This window comes from Neophocaena asiaeorientalis, unplaced genomic scaffold, assembly GCF_003031525.2.
Source record: "Neophocaena asiaeorientalis asiaeorientalis breed wild unplaced genomic scaffold, Neophocaena_asiaeorientalis_V1.1 scaffold210, whole genome shotgun sequence".
Classification (NCBI taxonomy): Eukaryota; Metazoa; Chordata; class Mammalia; order Artiodactyla; family Phocoenidae; genus Neophocaena; species Neophocaena asiaeorientalis.
In genome coordinates this window covers 836,222-854,068 of record NW_020172282.1, presented here as the reverse complement: position 1 = coordinate 854,068, position 17,847 = coordinate 836,222, and the positions used below count along the sequence as shown (strand labels likewise).

Sequence of the window (17,847 nt, the reverse complement as noted above, 5' to 3'; positions counted from 1 at the left end):
TTGACTAATCCACTGCCTGGTCTTAATTCTTGAATGGTTTCTCATTGCCTCAGTATAAATTCTAACATAGTCTTAAAGACCTTTTAAGATATTTCTCTCTCTGTGCCCGTCCAGTCTTAGTGTGTATCACTTGTTACGATGCATTTTATGCTTTAGCGATATTACACCATTTTCAGTTATCTAAGAATTTCATAATTTCTTACCCCTTCAATACTTTGAAACTGATGTTTGCTCCTCCCAGAATATTATTTTGCGTTCCTATCGTGTACCCCTCCCCGCAAACCTGCCTGTCAAACTTGGGAGCCATCTTTCAAGTTTCACATCATTTATCTTTCCCTCTATTAATCCTCTGTCCTCTCTGTTATGCCTTTTGGGGTTTATGTCATGGCATCTGTCACATAAAATCATGACAACTTGTTTGTGTACATGGCTTTCTCCTGCACTCTGTGAACTCCCTGAGGACAGAGATTGCATCCATAGATCTCCTACAGTAACTGGCACATGGTTGGTGACCAAAGCAGATGGTGAATGAATGAAAAATGGAATTAAAAAAGATACAGATTCTCTTCATTATCAAGGATCACTCATTTGACCAATGATTTTATGAACGCGAAAAATGCTAAGTCAAAACTGCAAGTAATTTTTTTTTAACGTTTCCACATAGCAGCACTGATTTGAAATTCTCTCTTTATTTACAGCACAAAGCCCTTGAAAACATCAAACATACTGTTTCCTAACAATGAACGGTTTGGTCTAAGCTTCTAAAAGTGACACAGGCAGAAAGGAATAATGAAAACTGATTGAGAAACTCAGAGGATTGTAATGCTTGTCACAGAATTATGACTTATCTGCTCCAGCCTTTGAAGGGCATGCTTCCATTTGCCTGCTCTGTGTGGAGAGCTATCCGATACTGTGTTTGCCTAAAACAGTGATTTATAGTCACCATTGACTTAAAATGCTTTACAGACCAATTTCTAATCCTTCTATCCCTAGTCTTTCCTGATCAAAAACAATTTCATGATATTGCCTACAAATATTGTAAAGCAGGATGACCTCCATAAAAGAAAGTAATTGAGGTGGGCAAATCATTATTGTAAGGGCCAAAGAATGCTGCCATGAACTTTTAAAAGGCCCTAAGATGTAAGAGAACAGAACTGGAATGGATGCTACTCTTGGTCCTTGAGTTCTCGGACAAAGCTGATCTCTCTAGGCTGTGCTTTTATCTTCTGTCAAACTAACAGATTGTACGAGTCACTAAATGATGTCTAAGCCTACTCTCAGCTCTAAAATTTGGTGACTCAGTCCAGAGTTGAGCTTCTCTGGACCCAGTATAATATTAGAAAATTCATTATCAAAGAGGGAGGGGAGTGTGCAGAGGGATAAGCATAACCTTACTGTTTAACTATTCTGTCAACAGTCCTCTGATGCAACCTCCAAGAAAGTGAAAACTTACTGAAAATAAAACGAAGTAAAATACAATGTGACCTGACTTATAGCAATAAATATAGACTCTGGGCAAAACTGGAGTACAGATAAAAGGATATCATCAAGCTCTTTGGAAAAAAATGAGTTTCAAATGCCCCTAAGAAATGTTACTGTTTATATTTATTCCATTATTCTCAACTGTCTTGTTCACCATCCCTGAGGATTTGAAATTTTACTTCCTATTTTTAACATGGAGTATTTCATTATTAAAAACATACAGGACAGCGCAAAGTCATATTAAGTCAACAAATACTACTGTCTGCTTGATGATGAGAAACAGTGGAGCACTGATCTCTCACCTGAGTCAGAAATCACAGGTAGGGAAAGCACGAATGACACTCCAATGAGATAGATGAGCGTTATTATGAAACAAGAAGTAACTTGGGCAGTCTCAACAAAAAAGGAAATTGATAGATCATATGATTTTCCTTGTATAGTAAAGAAAGTTTACAAGTGTATCTTGAGAAAAAAATGTTTTCCTGGCACAAATTCCTATGAGAATTGTATGGTATAGTCCCTTATTCTGAAGATATAAAGTAATATTTAGCACAATGTTACTGCAGTTGTTCAATATCATTCTTTCTTTATTTTCCCAAAGTGCCACGTCTTACGGTAAACTGGAACAGGACTCAAGGGCACAAAATGAAATGGTTCCTCAGTAATGACATTACATATGTACAGAGAGGGAAGAGAACAGTTAAGAAAATGAGGCCTAGGTATGTGATTCAACTTACTATAGCACTTGGAGAACATACCTTGGCATACTCTTACCTAACACAGTCAATTCAAGGTTAAATCTTTTGATAGTTGCTATAAGGGCAGACATTCTACGTGGTTGACTGAAGAAAGAGCTATACGTTTAAATAGCAGGTGAAAAGGCAGCAGGTTGATATTCTCATGGAAAAATTAAGAAGCCTGACATATTCTCACACAGAGATGGGTAACTCCAGCACACAGAGAGGTGGATAAACTCCTTCTCAAAAGAAAAAAAAGTTCCAAATCTGCTCTGTGATTTTATAAGTTCCTTAAAGCATGAAAGAAATGATTCGGGCTTAGACACTTTTAAGTCTAGGTCTCACCATTATACTGCCTGAATCCATTAAAAAAACCCAAGAAATGCTTTCATCAAATATCTGAATATTTGAATAGAAAGACATACTTGAAGTATCTTCCAGGGTGTTAAATACTTCAAGTAGATGAAGAAACTGACCTAGCAGGGTTATTGAGAATTATTCATTTGAATACTAGGGGATGTATATTTTATTTTTAGCATTGCTAATGTAAAGTCTTTCTTCCAGGTAGCAATTTGTAAAAGGCAGAACTACTTATTATGGCCACTCCTGATTGTGACAGCAAAACCTTGTCATCATCGTGGCTCAGGCTGCCTATATTTCTGTAGGCTTGGGGACATGAAGGTGTCTCCAATTTACTGGAATTCCAATCCAGTTATTTAGATATATAAAGTGAGGAGAACAGCTGTTTTTTTTTTGTTTTTTTTTTTTTTGGGGGGTACGTGGGCCTCTCACTGTTGTGGCCTCTCCCGTTGCGGAGCACAGGCTCCGGACGCGCAGGCTCAGCGGCCATGGCTCACGGGGCCCAGCCGCTCCGCGGCATGTGGGATCTTCCCGGACCGGCGCACGAACCCGTGTCCCCTGCATCGGCAGGCGGACTCTCAACCACTGCGCCACTAAGGAAGCCCTAGGAGAACAGCTTTTTAAATAAGACTTGAAATCGTAGTTGAATCTGTCAAAAGAGCATAATATTTGGGTAGCTTCATCAGGGAGCGAGGAAGCTTTCTGGTTTCCCTAAACTGGCACCACAGCCACTCCAGATTCAAATCATAGGGATTTTGGAATCATAGCCACTTCCAGATTAAGCACGGTTATTATAATCCTCCCCCTTGCATTTCACTGTTTATTAAGCAGAACCATCTGGAAATAATCTTCCTCACTGAGTACCAGAATGTTACCTCTTTTGCTTTTCTCCTCTTTGATCTGTGTAATTCTATATCTTCTGACCTATTGACGTTGGATAAAATGGATTATGTGAGCCATTGAAGAAATGGCCAGCAAAACTCGGAATTCTGAGTGTTCATGGGAGATGTCCACAAGAAGCCAAGAGGTCATGAAAAGTTAGAAGAGGGACCCATCAGGACGAACACCTCTGTGCTGGTGGCAGTGCCAAACATTTCCCCCATCTCTCCTAGTGGGTGTTCACAGTATTGCAGAAGGGCTAAAACTATGAGAAAACTATGAAGTGTAGTCTCTTTTTTGCATGTGCTCTGCATAGAATGTCCATTTTGAGAATATTCAGCTATATCAAATAGATTTCTAAAGAATTAAACTACAAAACATTTGGGAACCTCCACTCTTGTGGTCCATCTAACCTTGGCATTATGGAATCAGTTAAATCTTCTAATGTTTTATGAATAGACTGTTGCAATATTCCCTCTCTCGTCTGCCTCCATTCTTATCTTCTTTAAAATCACTGTCTAGGGTGATTGATATATTCAAATTGCATTTCTTGCCATTCTTACTACCTACACCTATGCTTCTTGAGCAAAAGAGATTTGTAATCAAAGGAAATTCTAAAGGATACCAGCAGCAACTTGGGAGGATGAGAAGTTATTGGATAAACATGGTGCATCTTCCTGGAAATTTGGAGAAAAATACTTTTATGATAATGAAACAAAGATTTATTATTGAGTAAATGCAAATGCATGAGAATTCAAAGAACTTGATATACATGGCAGACCATTTCTAACTCTGGCTCCAGGTCATCTGCCTTGAGAGTATGCATTTATTGTTTTATTTGGCTTTGTTTACTTTTGGGGAGAGTAAATTTGTTGTGAAATTTTGTTGTGAAACAGTGAAAGAACACAGTAAATTAAATCTGATTGCTCTTTTATGTTGTATTTTGAGAACATGTACCATCTTAAGAGCTAGGTGACTATATAGACCTTATAGTGCCAAGATTTAAATTTGTTTTACGGAAGTTACAGCTATGTCAAATTGATTTCTAAAGAATTAAAGTAAAAATATCTGAGAGCCCTCCAGTGGTCAAAATAATATATGCAAATACTCAGTTATTTACCCAATATTCCTCCCTCCAAAGAACTTAAAACATTTCAGTCTTCCTTTCATAAAAATGCTTGCTTTGATTACTTTCTGACATCACTATTATATCACATAAATTGTTTTTTAGCACTATGGGGAAACAGATGTTTATCCAAATCATTTAAATAAAAAAAAAACCACCACCAGAAAACAGCAGCCTAAACCACCCATTTATCAATGAGAGATTTTAAATAGCTGCTAGAATTTAAGCACGTGGTATAATCCCAAATCTTGTCCAGATATGAGTAATTTAATTCCTCCCATTGCAGCCATTGAGAGAAATGTGGCTGGGTATTAAAACTACTCTATCGATAAAGAAAGGATCCAGTCAACATGAGCTGTGTCTGCTACTGTTTTCCCCTTAAGCACAGAGTGTTATTTTAATGTGTATATTCCTACATCTATAAAAGCATTGTATGCGTGCGTGCGTGTGTGTGTGTGTGTGTGTGTGTGTGTGTATGTATTCCTCAATTGTAATTCTGATGGCTTGCATGAGAAATGTGTTGGCTTCTCTTTTAGCAAATGCATATCTAACTAAGCCAGGCACAGTACTTTCACGTGCTTCGTCTCTTGATTACCAGTAATGGTTTGGCAGAAAGCCTGGAATAACGTCTCTGCCTTGAAAATTGACAAGCTCTAACATTTACCCAAATGCTGCAACACTGACTGGTGAGGGGAGTTTGGGGTTCGTTTTAATTAAATTCCTATATTATTTTATCAGAAAGTAAAGCCTGTTTAAAAAACTCCCCCCAGGGCTTCCCTGGTGGCACAGTGGTTGGGAGTCCGCCTGCCCATGCAGGGGACACGGGTTCGTGCCCCGGTCCGGGAGGATCCCACATGCCGCGGAGCTGCTGGGCCCGTGAGCCATGGCCGCTGAGCCTGTGCGTCCGGAGCCTGTGCTCCGCAACGGGAGAGGCCACAACAGTGGGAGGCCAGCGTACCGCAAAAAACACCAAAACCAAAACCAAAAAAACTCCCCCCACATTTAGATTCATAAATTTGGTGTTCCATACAGGATTAGGATTTTTTTTTTGCAAATATGTAACTACGTATTTAATTATTATAGTCGTAAATCTTTATGGACCACCCTTCAAAGGCCTGTGCTTATTTATTTAAAAAGTTAGCAACATCAGGGTTAAAATGCTAAGAAAAAATTTTATGTCCTATAATTTCATCTCTTACTCAGAATTTTTTTGCTTGTTTTCTAGTTTTAGACAGAAAGTAAATGCTCGTTTTCCCTTTTGTATATTAATGTATGCAGACTTACCATGTTAGTCAATGTCCCTATGTTAAAAAAAATTTTTAAGTCAAATTCAGTTAGTATCTGTGAGTGACTTTCAAGAAATTCAGCCTACTGCAAGAAATGTTATGGGTAATTCTCAGCACACTCTAGTGGAGTAAGTTATTGCCTAAGACAAAAGCAGGCATTTCTGGAAGCTACATTGTGTATTTGAGGCCACTGGGGTACCATATAGGAGACTGAAGCAATAATTTACCCTTGTGCAATGAAAAATACAATGTAACTTACACACCAGGATCCTCTGCCTCATTAAGTTAAACACTTCCCTCATGTCATTTTTAAGGAGAGATTACAATACTGTAAATCTAAGTAACTTAGATTTATGTTCTGGTGTATGGCAAATGGTTACACAGCATATTTACAGCATTATAAATGTTTGGGTGCTAAGCAAGTTCAGAATGCAGATATAATTGACTTCATAATTTGGCAAATGAGGTAAAGGTAAGGTTCTGTTGTGTGGTTACTCATAGAGTTCCAAAGGAGCAGCCCTGCAGTGCTGAGAAAAAATCTTCAGCTTCTCTTTCAGTGGAATTTTAGAGGTGTTGCTGACATCATTACAGTTTTTGAATCTTATTATAACCCCAAGGAAAAATATAAACAAAAATCAGTCAGAGGAAAAACGTTTGCTAAGAATTTATGCTGTCTACACTTTTGATTGAATGATTTCTCTTTTTATGGAACAGAAAGAAGGTATAATAATTTTCTTTCTGAAAAATGTATTGATTTATCTCATACTCTTAAAATCGAGGGAGGAGATGCAAATAAATGAAAAGCAGAATAACATTACCAGGGTGGACAAGGTGATAAAAGGACACAGGCTACGTGTCACACCTAAACACCCTGATACTTGTAAGTGAACCAAATATCTAGGATTTTCTTTGAATAGAGCTGCTGGCGGTATAAAAGTTCATGGAACCATCGGTTCATTTTAAGTGGTCACAGCACTTAACTGAATATAACAAACATTCTAAAGCAAAAGATGGACATTTTGCTCTTGTTAGTCTATTACCCTTATTCTTGCACAGAAAAATTCCCATAGATAATAAATTTAGTAGAGCATCTTTTGAAACGCAACAGTTTCTTTTTCCTTTTTAAGGTTTAAACATTTTGAATTTAAAGGAGGTGAACAAAAAAAAAAAAGTCAAGAGACAGATGTTGAAGTTTCCTTTCCACACGGTCTTCATAAAGAAAAGATAACCGAGTCTAATAAATTATAAATGTATGAACATATTCTAGAATGGAATAACAGTTTTAGAGTTTTGAATAACATGGGTAAGATAAAGCAAATCCCTTTTGAGTTCTGGGTTCTGCTGAATATGGCTAGGCTCCTTATAAGTGGCTATATCATAAATGATATGCCTGAGTAAAGTTAAACAAATATTATTGGAGGCACCATCAGTTTAAGATTTGATTTCTGCTGGTGTTTAAAAGCAATGTCATTTATAAAGAGAATACAAAGTACCCAAAGGTAAGGAAATCTTTTAAAGTCTTTATAATTCTCAGGTTTATGTTCTCAAAGTATTATATAAGCTACCACACTATCACATTTGTAATTATTAATACAATGAACTAGGGGTGAGTTATCCAGAATTTACCAAATATATTAAAGTATGTGTTAAAAATGATATATTCATATATAAATAATGTTGATATGTGTTTGTATATATTCAAATTATATATATGTGTATATATATATATACATATACGCACACACACATAAATATACATATATTCAAATTAGCTTGAGAAACACTCGGTTAAAGAAAATCAAGCATGTCTCTTTAGTGTAAAACTTTAAGAGCCCTTAATGCAAAGGTCACATAAATCTCCAAGAGAGCAATATGGTATACAGCATTTCCCAAATTCATCTGACCTAAGATCCTCATCTGTTTTTCTTTTTCTTCCATATAGCATCTCCTAGAATCATCACTCCTGAGAACATAAATTGGATTGCCTGATATAAATTAAAATCCAAACAAAACTTAAAATATTGGCTTAATAATTTTTTCAACTTTTAGGTGCCTCATTCATCTCTGAATTCCCCAGTTTTACCTTGTTAATGCTTAAAACTAAATGCAAAGCAAAAAGTAGAGTAGCAGAGGGATACAAATGTTATTCAAAACTATGCATTTCTAATGTATAATACAGATCACCATTCCTCTGTGGCATTTTCCCTCATCCTAGTCTTTTTCTTTTGCCTCCTGGAAAAAGTGGGTGCTGGGGATTAGAATTACATTCAATTACTTTTTCTCCATTTCTCTGCTACACATGATCAGTTCTTAGAGATGGGAAAGTACTAGCATTGCACACTGACTCTCTACATTCTATAGAAATTGCCCTATCAGAGGCTCTTTTTCCTTCCCAGAACTCTCCAAAGGCAGAACTCCCTGAGAGATTAAGTGTGAGGACAGGTAAAATGCTAGGACTCCAAAGCACCAGAGAAGCTGTGACAGGAAAGGTCACAGACACTCCAGAAACGGTGACGATTTAGAGACCCAAAAAACTCTCAGTGGGCCTCAAAGTATAAAAACTGACAAGAGACGTTAGCATCGGACCGCAGGTAGCTGCCTACGTGTTACCAAGTATGGACCAAAAACTGTTCACTGGTATATAAGAGTTTAAATTTAGACCTTTTGGTCTACTGGGGGTTTAGGACTGCCTATCATCCATGCATGTGGAATTCACTGGATCTCTTCATAAATATTCCAGTTTTTTCTCTTTTTTGGCAAGTGGTAGGATTGTATTACTTGCCCAGCTGAAGTTAGGTGTGACCACACGGCATGCTTTGGCCAAGGAAATGTGAGCATAAGGAACATGGGTCATTTCCTGGTAAAAGCAGCAATATGGAGTAGGGTCTTTAGCCAACCCCTGACGAATAATTTTCGTGAGTGGGAAGGAAACCTTGGTTTCTATAAGCCACTGAGATTTAGAGGTTGTGTGTTACCTTGGGAAACCACGTATAGTATATCTGGAGCACCTCATATGTGTGCATCTTAGTTTTACCATATATAAAAGAAAATAACAACATATGTCTCTTACCCACAAAATAGTACGAAACACTGGATGCATTTTAGACGAGAATTGTTACACTCACCTGAGGTGTTAAAAACATCTTTTGATGAGTAAATGTTTCTACAAATGTGTAGTAATGAACCATCTAAGACTAAAAATTCAACGCATGAGAAGATAAATCTCATTCAAAATTAGCCTACATCTTTTAATAAAATTAATAAAGGCATCTGTATTCTTGAACTATGATTAATTCAGTGAATTCATTTTTTCAGTACTCATAAATCTGTGTGCTACCACATTACATAGGAATGGGGGTACAAAAGTAAAATGAGACTAAAAAGGAAAAGTAATAAAAATAACTCTATTGCTCTCTTTAAAATACATGGAGCTTTACGAAGCTTTCATGACTCAGGGTGTCTCTGAGTCATCCTTATGCCATATATATTTTGCAAGAATGCAGAATCCAGCTTTATTTCTGCAAATAAATGCACTTTTATTTTATGTTAAGATACAACACAGTTTCCTATGCGATAAGGATACATTTTCTATTTAGCTTTTTTTTTTTTTTTGAGAATTTGTTTAGGTCTCTTTAAAATATTCTATAATAAAATATCTGCAAAATATGAGATTTTTAAGAATAAAAGCAATCCCCAAACTCTTAAAACTTAGCTTTCTGAGAGAAAAACACAAATTGTTGAGGAAAGGCAAAGGGACTTTTTTAACAAGTGGAGATTAGTGCAAATAAATTAAGAATATAAATGAGAGAATAATATAAAGCAATTTGTAAACTACACCCATTGTTTTAACACAACATACTCTGGTGTCAGTGTCCAGTGAAGGGGGGCTAAGTAAATAATTTCATTGTCTAAGACAAGCACAGTTAAGGCACAAGGTAGGAGCTTGATAGGGATTTATTAAATTAATAAGACAAATTAGCTCAGCTACTTGGAGGTTACAATTTAAAATCTGCCAGTTTTCAAGATGTAGTCTTAATTTCTTTCATTGATGAAGCAAAAAAAGTTCAATAATATTATATTTTCATATTTTGTGATGGAGAAATCTGGGTTCTCATCTAAATATTGACTTTGAACATTTGATTAGACTCAAACAAATTTTAAGATAAGTTTTGACCCTGTCCATATTAGGGTTTTTGTCTTTGTGGAGGTTAAAGAGCCCTATATAAGAAAAAATAGAAACCAAGTTTCTTATTTTTCTAAATCTCAGGAGCTGACATATTACAGGCATACAATAAGTGTGTGAAAAATTTATAAATGATCTGAGGAATATGAAATCGGTTAAACACCCTTAGAATTAATAAGCTATATTTTCTCTTCCTCTGAGTCCTACCAACTACATTCAATTTATAATAAGTAAATGTAGTTTTGTTAACTTACCATAGCAAAATGATTAATACTGCACTTTAAGGCCGTAAAATTTTTAGGGAAGAATTTTAACCAACTTTAAGATTTGGGGTCACAATATCATCATATCACATAAACAAGCAACTTCTTTCCTTCTAGCACACGCTGTGATCTGAAAATAACCCAGTGTTTTCTGATGGTTCAGGTTCAGGCTGTATGCAATGAGATGATTTTAATTTAGTTGTGTCACATGACTTTTTCCATTTGTGCCATTCAGTATTCTGGGCTAGATTTGTTGAAACATGTCTGTTTTCCAACTCTATGACTTTCTTTTTTATTATGAACATACAACTAATTTATCGTACTTACACGTCTATCATCTCTTTTGTCACCACAATCAAGGTATACAGTCTCATTTGGCAAAAATGAAAATAGATAACATCCCCTTACCAAAACAACAATAACCAAACAAACATTTTTAATGGAGTCTACTTGACATCAAGAACTATGAATGATCACTGTTCTAGACAAGGAGTCTAAGGTCAAAAGAATAATGATGTTTAGGAGGAAAAAGAATAAAGTAAGAAAGGAACTGTTGAGGGAAAACTTCCTCGAAATAGTCATTTGTTCATTCCTTAAACATGTATTGAATGGTTTCTATGTGTCAGTAACTGAGAATACAAAAATGAGTAAGATACAGTGCCTGCCAGGACAGTGAAAGTGACTTATGAGATCAACCTTGAAGGAGAAGTAAGATTTGCCCACAAAGGAGGTAAACAATGAGCATTCTGGGCAAAAAACTCCAACAAACTAGTAGGTAGACTAGTACAGACGTATGTTCATGTATGGAATATTCTGGAGGCAACAAGAATATTGATGTGTGATTAAAGTGCTGGTGATAACCAGTGAAGTAGCAGAGGTGATATTAGAGAAACAGGTTGAGGCTTTCTGACATACCAAGACATACTAAGGAATGCATTTTGAAGGGAATGGTGAACCACAAGAGATTTTTAAGTAGGGGGGGAAATCCATTCATGTCTAGGACTTTTAGAAGACGGGTGTATTGGTCCCAGCATGGGAGATGTGCTGCTGGGGATGGAGCCTAAAGGCAGAACAACCGGGAGCCATACTATATCCAAGGGAGGTGATGAGCACCTGAAACAGAGCAGAGAGAAGGGAAAGGAAGGAATTTATTTACGATCATTTGTGAAATGTGGTGATGCTGGATATAGGCCAAGGGATAGCGTGAAGAGTCAAGGTCAACAGCTGAGAGTGATGGCAGTAGGGGTGGCTTGAGAGACTACAGAGATTACTAAGAAAAGGGGCCAGCTAAGGACAAATAAAAGGACCATTAAGTACTGTTCACAGCTCAAAGCAGGTTGGAACATATGAATTCTTCCAATCGGAAATTTGCATTTGCAAAGTTCTCCACAAAAGCCTCAACATATCAGGCCACAACTAAAACCCCAAATCAGAAAAATGACCTGGAATTATCAATGATATCAGCAGACTGCCTGGTACCTTCTCTAGAATGAGGAGTCTTTAAAAAAAATGACTATAAAAGCAGAAGTGTGACTTTCCATTTCTGGTAACAGTCATGAGATCATTTGGACTCAACACTCTCATTGAGGTAATCGAAAACATTTAAAATGTAAAAACAGCAAAGAGCTAATAAGACGGTGAAGACAGGAACATTCAAGAGAAGACCAGAACTCAGATAAAGACACTAATTTTTGAAAGCTTTTGCTCTTGGGTATCTGAGTATCAGGAACAAAAGGTCTGAGAAACCAGCTTCATGCTGGGCAGCCTTATGGGTGTCGGTGGAACATCAAAGCCCACGGTCCTCAGGTGAGGGCTTTAATAAACTAACCCAGCTTTCACCTGGGACCTCAAAAGGTCATATCTTCCCTCAGGGTAGATGTGAACACCAAATCAACCGTTCCTCACACAAATTTGTAGCCTTACTTCTTGCACAGGGGTGCCTTGATTAATCACCTTTGATTAAGGTGATTCTGGTCCGATCCAGGGGCCCTGGCAGAAGCAAACCCAAGTCCTCTCTGGAGGAGACCATCATCACCACTAGGTCTCAACTTATCCCTACAAGTAATTTTAAAAATAATTTCCAGCAGATAGTCAAAGATATCCAAGAAAACAAGACTGAAAACTGACAGGAGCAATAATAATAGAAACAAATCTTGGTAACTCTTGAGATATTAGAATTAGAAGATGTATATTATAAAACAACTACACTCCCTATGTTCAAAGAAATAAAATCCAAGCTTGACGATGTCAGCAGGGACATCACAGCAGCAGAGAGATATGCATCGGCCCCTTCTCCGGTCAACGCGATCTGGCCGCATAACGTCTAAAATTCTTATATTTAAAAATTTTTAAATGTTGTATCCTTTTTTGGTTTTCTTTTGACACACTGAAAACAAAAACAAAGCCCCATACTAATATAATTTTATTTGTATGTATAATTCAATCAGAAATACATTAGTTAAGTAAAAGGTAAGTTTACATGTAAGTGTTTGTGCGTGTCCTGGTGTGTGTGATGCATGCTCTCACAAATTTCTTGGAGACACCTATGATTCCTGCCAGGCTCCCTCCTCTTGTCAACAATTCAGGACACAGCCAGGTAAAGCAAGGGGGACAGGCATCCAATGTCACCAGGGAAAATATACAAACGTGCCATCCACTTGCAGAGAAGTGAAAATTAACTGCAACTTTCACAACTTAATGGGTTAATTATAGATATTAGGGAAGGTTAACCGTGATCTAACAGAACTGTAAAATTAAGTGACTCTATCAGTATCATGTTCATTATGTTCATTTTTCATTTTAGAAGAGTAACGTGGTATTATTATTTATTCTGATCAACGTTGAGTGAAAGATCCATATTATCATTCATTGTTCGTACCTAGTTCAGCCAACTTAGTTCATTAGAATCTGGTTGACTTGACAGAACAAAACCCGGCCAGTTACGTGCAACAACTGTTCAGCCCCACGCTCTGTAATAAGCACATCAGCACATTTATTTTCCCCATATAAAGTAGAATTTCCAATTCATACCATGTACTCTGTGACTATTATGGACAGTATTTATTCAGAAGGAATGCTGTGCAAGTTTGGAAAAGCTGTCTCTAAGAGAGCCGAGAGGTCACTGGACAAAACAAGAAACAAAACCTATACATGGTCAAAAACTTGAAGAGGACTAAGGTTTGTCATTCTTTCTTTTAACTAAAAAAGTTTTGAAATCCTCAGCACATAGCAAGGCAGCAGCAAATCAGACAACTCTCCCCCTCCTCCACTCTCAAGCTCTGTAGAATCAGAACGCCTCTATTCACTTAGCAAATATCAGCTTTTTTGGAGGACGAGAACCTGCTTGGAATTAATGAGGCAACACCAAAAAAATAACTTCTATTAATAAATTGTTCTCTTCAATGGAAAATTGCCTATTTTTCTCATCTTTTTTTTTTAAAAAAAAAAAAGAAACAGAATATCTTCCAACGGCTCCTTATGCACTTTCTACCACCTTCCCCCGCTACTTTTATTATTGTTTTCTTTTTTCCTTTTTTAAATTAAAAAATGCCATAGTGCCAAGCAAGGGAAATAACTCCATCTCACAAGAATACAGTCACCACCAATGGCATCATGGACGGAATAACATTTAGTCGGTGTTGTGACATGTTTAACTACTGACGTTGTAATTCAAGAAATGCAGGGTGTTTAAGGAGTTAATAGAGGGAAAAGTAAGTAAAGGTAAAGCCAAACTGAAGTTAGTAGTGCAAGGTCATCTTCAAAACTAAGCTGAAATACTTTGTTTCTTTCTACTTCACAAAATGTAAAACCCCAAATATCTCAAGAAAGGTAACAAAGTTACAACACTGGAAAATCTCCCTGATCACTTTTTCATTCACACAAATAAAAAGAAAAATGCAACATTAACCTTCCCAGAGAAGCAACATCTTTGCACTTACCCTAGAGTATGTACATGATCTCTTAAATCCTTTTAATTCCAGTACATCCAGAACATATATGAATTCTTAGCACATTCATATAAAGAATAAACCTTAACCGAATGGCTAATTACAACAGAGATCACAACAGGACTCTCTGAAATTCTAGGGAGAGACACAAGGTTAAAATCCAGCTTCTAGATCCTGGTGTATACTGTGTCTATCTTTAACTTGAAAATGAGTTGGTTTCACATTCCACTGAAGTCCCACTGGCAGATGCCTTTGGTAAGCTCACCAATGGCAGGCTGTCAAAAGCCCTCCCTCCACCCCCTCCACCCTCTCCAACCCCCTCCATGCTCTGCCTGAGCTTCCGTTGCTACATCTAATACTGATTTACTCAGCTGTCTTTTTACCTGTCTCCACGTGGGTAAAAGATGCTTTCATTGATGGCTATTACGGAAACACATGGAAACTGAATATCAGCCGGAGGACTCACGGTGCTTTTCCCACTGCCATCCCCTCCCCCTACCTCCTACCAGAAACCAACTGACTTCCAAACTTGGCTGTCTGAAAAAGAATGTTCTCTGATTGGCATTCCTGGAAGCAGAAAGCAAGGCAGCTCAAGTTGTGTTCTGTTACTCGGCATGAAAAACTTCCCAGGTATACATAATACAAACAAGTAAGTTTTCTGGATTTTTTCCCCCTTAACTTTGAGGAGAAACGGGGCAAATATTTGGGAGCATGACAAATATTTTTGTTGTTGCATAGCGTCTATGTTTGAATATTCACCTATAATTTTACCCCAAATGGCTATGGATGCAGTAGAAAAGGGAAATGGCAAATTTGTTGTTAAGAGCTGAATTTCCTTATTAGTAAATGAGTTGGGACCCATTAGAGGAAGCGATGGTTATGCTGAATGCTTGACGGTATTCTGAAGGGCAACTATTCCATCTGTGGATTTTCTGTGAGAGAAAACCTTGCTCATAGGAATTGTGAAGAAACTGCTTTCACCTGTCCTATATTTTATACTGCAGACAGCAGGAGGAGAGGGTGCAAGAAACACTCCTATCTCCCTGTCAAGTCTTCTTTTCCAGGACTGTCTTGTAAACTTTGGTGAGGACTGCGTGGGGCTGGCCATGTACAATACTCTCCTACACCCCACACTCACACACACATGTCTGAACAAAGAAAAACTGAGTCAATGGAAATGAGGGGAAAAAGTACCTTTTCTCAAACAGGATCTGACAAGAATGAATAATGTGGAGACCCTTTAAATCACTACTAAAATTGTATTTAATATTTATTTTGTGGTCACTGGGATCAAAAGGTCTGCTGCTGCTGAAAACAATTTACCTCACCCTGTTCAAAATAGTGAGTGTATTATGTGCAATGTTATGGACCAGACAACTTCTTGAAAGGCCTGATAGAGGATTCATAATTTCGGCATCAGAGAAACCACAACCCCAGGCATTCTGGGGTTTCCAGATCTCATCTGGCTGTCTCTGCCAGCTCCCGGTGAATGTCAGCTGGCTGGGCTCAGGGTGGTGCTGTGGCCGCAGCTGCCCCTAGCAACTTGTACAGACATCTCGAAAACACCCAACGGCAAAGGTTGACTCCCAAAAAGAAACCTTTCTCTTTGCTTGTGGTTGGTTTTAAATGTTCTGTTCTAGGTGGTCTTTTACCACATCTGAACAAGACCATTTTAGGGAACTGTGAGTGAACACTTGGTTAATTGGCATCCTCTGACTAATTTATTTTGGTGATATCTTGATGCCCCATATAGACTGATCCTACCAACCTGCTCACTCCTCAGCCTGTTACTAGATGTCCTTTAAAAAAAACAAAAAAGATTGAAAGAAGGAGGGAGAGGAGGAAGAAACTTTCTTTATTCTTATTCCCAAGCTGATTATTTTAGGGAAATTTCAAGCTGTATGTAATGCTGATAAAGACATCCAAATAACTTCAGAAATAAATAGAAATAACCACTCACCCAGAGAGCACAAATCCCTGTCTTTGTGTTTCTTCCCCCCTCTATCAAAACACTTCTCCCCAAGGCTAATGGATGGTGTCAAAACACGTGTGAGCTAAGAGTGGACAGAGTTGGCAGCAGGTCATCTGTTTCACATTCGGCCACACTATTCACTTATGCTGTACCTTTGAGTGAACCTTAGCACAACCGACACCCAAGAAATGTTTGTTGAAACAAGCAAACAATTGCTTGTGTGAAAGTGTATATTTTAACCTATGGAAAATTGTTATACGTTGGCTTACTAAATTAGATAATGGGGTGGGGGGAATTATATCTCTTTTCAAGCCATTAACCAAAAGATTATATGGAAGGTATATTAGGCACCGAGCACATTTATAGGAGCAAAAAAAAAAAAGAAAAGATTATTATACATTTTGTGTCTGTGTGAGTGAAAGGCTCTAAACACCAACATGGCAAATTCTGCTAAGTTTATTTCTATTTATCTTGCTGGCTTCTAAGAGAAATAAAGAAAATATTAGGCCCTCCTAATAATTCATATTAACTAGTAAACTATAACAATTTTCTTTATTGAAATGTTACTGGCCATTCCTTACAGTACAACATTCAACAAGAAAACATCTCCTTAGGTTCCCAAATTTATCTCCTTTTATATTTTCAGCTGTTTAAATCACAGAAATTCCAGAACAGTGTGCAACAGTAGAGGCAGCATGAGTCCCAACCCAAGGTTGAGTGAGCACATGGGAATTTGTTTTTCTTTTTTTTCTCCCCCTAACCTTCATGTGGCAGTTGATAAGATTTATAATGGCTAGAACTCTGTCTTTATCATGAGTAAATGTTATTTTTCTCTTTCACAAGCACTAACATGAGAGTTAGGATTTGATCAGAAAAAATAGCTTCCAGGGCTTGCTTCCAAAGAAAACTGGGCATGTAACAAGCAAATCAAATACCCTTGATTTATCATGAACAAGCAGTTAATCTCCGCTCCATTCTCCAGAAATAGACTGTCTTAGCACTGTTCTATGGATGGCAAATGCTGGTAGCAGTCTCCTTGAGGGGTGAACAAGGTGTTAAAACTCAGGTTTTAGCTGATCTGGGAGGTGGGCATCTTCTGTATGAAAAATCTGGGCAATGAAAAGCAAATGATCCCTGTTATTTTTTCCTCCCTGGCGTCCTTAAGACACTGGCATAGGCTGTATTCTCATGCTGATAGTTTTGTGGATGATTTTGTCTTTTACATATTATTATTTTTAAAAAATACACTATTTGCTATAGACGGAATATTTGTGTCCCACAAAATTCGTATGTTGAAACCCAATCTCTCATGTGATGGTATCAGGAGGTGGGGCCTTTGGGAGGTGCTCAGGTCTTGAGGGTGGAGCCCTCATGAATGGGATTAGTGCCCTTATAAAAGAGACCCCAGAGAGCTTCTTTGTCCCTTCCACCAGGAGAGGACACAGCAAAAAGATGGGCCTCTATGAGCCAGGAAGCAAGCCCTCATAAGACACCAAATCTGCTGGCATCTTGATTTTGGACTTCCAGTCTTCAGACTGAGAGAAATAAATTTCTGTTGCTTATTTCAGTTGTTTGTAAGCCACCCGGTCTATGGTATATTGTCATAGCGGCC

The 17,847-nt window shown here is 37.6% G+C and overlaps 1 protein-coding gene across 3 annotated transcripts in view; it reads right to left on the bottom strand.

The window, feature by feature from the left end:
- The window catches only part of DTNA (dystrobrevin alpha), a 274,470-nt gene extending 260,005 nt beyond the window's left edge, over nt 1-14,465 (bottom strand). The window contains exon 1 of one of the 3 annotated variants that reach the window (XM_024764509.1): nt 14,255-14,465. The gene's annotated coding sequence lies outside the window, so the exon portion shown is untranslated. The remainder of the gene's footprint in view (nt 1-14,254) is intronic. The other 2 variants (XM_024764517.1, XM_024764501.1) reach the window with 2 other exon arrangements.
- Between the last annotated feature and the right edge of the window lie 3,382 nt (nt 14,466-17,847).